This window comes from Botryllus schlosseri, chromosome 15 (genome assembly GCF_051294905.1).
Source record: "Botryllus schlosseri isolate E-star chromosome 15, Bs_hap1, whole genome shotgun sequence".
NCBI classification, from domain to species: domain Eukaryota; kingdom Metazoa; phylum Chordata; class Ascidiacea; order Stolidobranchia; family Styelidae; genus Botryllus; species Botryllus schlosseri.
Window position 1 is genome coordinate 10,958,066 of NC_137250.1, and position 3,472 is coordinate 10,961,537.

General features: G+C 39.3%; 1 protein-coding gene across 1 annotated transcript in view; it reads right to left on the minus strand.

Moving 5' to 3' along the window:
* LOC145457681 (WD repeat-containing protein 3-like) overlaps positions 1–3,472 on the minus strand; it is a 108,294-nt gene that overhangs the window by 76,108 nt on the left and 28,714 nt on the right. The window lies entirely within an intron of this gene.

Consider the following 3,472-nt stretch of genomic DNA (forward strand, 5'->3'; position numbering starts at 1 on the left):
GCGCCCACAGTATAATGGCCCCTTTGTGAACGCTGTCATGTACCCGAAACGGTGTACCATTTCATTATTGTATGTCCAGAACACTAATTTCATAGCAGATTTCTTCGCGACGAGTGTACTAGGCTCAACCTTCATTTTACTCTGCTTGATGTGTTATATAACCCCCAGAGGTGGTCAAAGTAGTCAAGAAAGCTACTCAAGTAGAAGTAGAAGTAGCGACGGAAAAATCTACTCAAGTACGAGTAGAAGTACTTCATCCATAAGCCACCTGAAACTACTTGAAGTAGAAGTAGAATTGACTGACTTTAAATCTACTCAAGTAAGTAAGTAAGTAGTTTTGAAAACAGTCTTAATTCGTCCGCATGGACTGTCAAAAGCTGCAAATTGAGCTATGCGGAAGTTTCAGAGAGCTTGATACGTAATAATGCATCCCAGGAGGTATCTTATTTCGACAGAATAAGTATTCTTTCGCATCATGGGATGCAAATTATAGTATTGATATGAAAATACGGTACCAACCCTTTGGTTACTAGAAGATCCCGTTTTAGAGAGCACCATGGCATGGCGCCGTACCCCATATTATAAGGCCCCAAGTTTAGGCGACGAGTAATGCGGAGAAGTTGTATCGGATACGGTTTCAACACTTTGCGCGATTAGTATACGTTGATAAAATAATATTGTGGATCGTAAAATCTATATTTATTGTAGCTTTATTTTTGGAAAATAGATGCATTAATACACCTGCTTTTATGCTTCAACATGTATGTTGTGCAGACAAAAGAACTGAAAGTAATTAGAACTCAAAGTATGATACTCGGAATTGAAAGTGAAATACAGACACCACTTCTAAAAAGCGGAAAATACATTTCATGTCTTTTGTCCACAAAGCTGATATGGTCAACGTTAGAAAAGCCGGATTTTCCAGATTAGTAGGACACGTCACGGGCTGCTATATTACAATATGACAGGTAATTGCTAGATTGCGAAACGGTGGTTTCAAACGTTATGGTGGGCCATATTTACTGCATGGTGAAATATTTGATATGGGCGACAATGCGGTGTGAGCGGAACCAAGCAATCCATTACCTAAATTATATTCACTGATACTTTCGGGAAAACATATTTGTCACTTCATAACTACTTCGCGCGAAGCGCAACAAAATTTCTGGGCTTTACTTGACTTTTATGAAAATTTAATGTTGGTACTCCGTGAAAACAGCCCCGAAATTCCTCAGGCTATCTTTGGTATTGAGGGGTTAAACTACTTCTACTTGACAAACTGAAAATAGCGAAAAGTAAGTAAGTAGATCACAAAATATTACGAAGTAGAAGTAGAAGTAGAGAAAATCAGATCTACTTGAGTAAGTACCAGAAGTAGAGGAAAACTACTTGAGTACTTCCAAAAAGTAGAAGTACTTCGTTACTGACCACCTCTGATAACCCCACCCTACCGCTATTACTGAATTTGTTCTATCCGGTATAGTAGAGTCGCCTGAATTTTCCAGAATCTGTTTGCGTCCGTGGCACACAAGACCTTAACTTTAACAGACGATAAGTGCCAATGAAAAATAGAAATAATACACACAGTATAATTGTGTTAACCAAAATAAAAACAATACAACTAATAGATCTAATAACTGATGTGAAATCAGTGTAACTCCACTCTCAAGCTAGAAGTTATCGTCAAAGCGGTGGTTCTCAACCATTGTACCAGGGAACCGCAGGGAGTCCTGAGCCAGTGTCAGGGATTCCATGGAGGTCAAGACACACGATCATGTCATATATACGATTTGTGATTACACGACCGTCTATAGGACTCTTGGCCTTGATTGCAATGGTTGCAGGCGATTTGCCCCGATCAGTATAGTCTAATTATTGCGACTGTTGTAGTGGTAGGTAGCGTGCAGTGGGGTAGGCATGGGGGTTTAGCATAGTTTTAATGAGTTTAATGAATTTTTGGTGACTCGACTCGACTCGAATCGTTTTTTCAAGTGCGGTAAATGAAATGACTCGAGTCGATTTGTGTATTGACTCGACTTGCACTCGAGTAATTTTGCATGACTCGAACCAAGTCATAAAGACTCGAGACTAGGACGACCACGTCAGATATGTCATTGTAACTTTGAAAAATAGTAAAGTCACCACATTATCGGTATTTCGTCCATCAGTTATGATACTTGAAAAATACGGCCATAAACTGTCAGGACTGAGGAAAGCTACGATATTATGAATGCGAGCCATTATCACTCGAGCAGAGTTGAAAAAAGTGGGTTGAACCGGATTGAACTCAAAACTAAACTGCTGTGAACACAATGAGTTGGACTCGGACTCGAGTCACAACACTAGGACGGAATCGGCCCTCTACTAATAACTGACTTGGATTCGGACTTGACTCGGTGCATGGTGAATTGAAAAGGACGCTACTTGACTCGAGTCAAAACTATAAAAGTGAGATTGACTTGTGACTCGGAATACCTTGTGACTTGGTTACAAATCTGGAGTTACGGGCTTGAAATCGAAGCCCCGTCTTTCTCAAATGCCACTTCTGTTTCCAATATTTATAATGCTAATTGTAATTATAAGCAATTGGTATCATACTGTTGCGTTTCGACTGAACAATACGATATGATACTTTCCCAGAGGTAGTACGAAGTACGAAGTACGAAGTGCTTCTACTTTTTTGAAGTACTCGAGTAGTCTTCCTCTACTAATAGTACACACTTAAGTAGACTAATTTTTCGCTACGTCTACTTCATAATATTTTGTAATTTACTCACTTACTTTTCACTATTTACAGTTTGTGAAGTAGAAGTAGCCTATTATATTTTTCCCATGAGAGAAAGAGAGAGAGAGAGAGAAAGAGAAACAGAGAGAGAGTGAGACGGGGATATTTAGGGACTTTTTCGCGGAGTACCAACAATAATTTAACTATCACAAAGTTAAGGAAAGTTCATAATTTTCAACGTGCTTCGCGCGACATAGATATTGAGTGACAAGTATGTTTTCACTAGAGTGTTGGTCACTATAATTTAGGTATATCGGGTTGCTTTCATACCATATTGTATATCGGCGTCTTTATATAAAACACACAGGAAGACTCAGTAGAAGACGAATACAAGGATCCGAATGAAAAGAGCGGGGAATACATTCGGCATTTTATAGGTGGAGGCGGATGTTAGATTGATAAACCGTACTTTGTCACCCTCCTATCCGTTCGTTACATTTTGTACATTACATTACATTGTGTGCATTGTATTTATTTTGAGTGAGTCAAAATAGCAAAACCGCTAATTATGATTATGATTATGATGGATGAAACAGAGACTGCTCGTCAGTGTGGAAGTCAATGATTCATTCATGCCCCAGTGCACTTTACTGTGTTTGTTTTATTCCGAGTATTCTATAGTATCCACGGACGTAAAAGTGTATCTATTAGGGCAGGGAAATGGGGGCTGGGGCGGCGGGTAGGTTC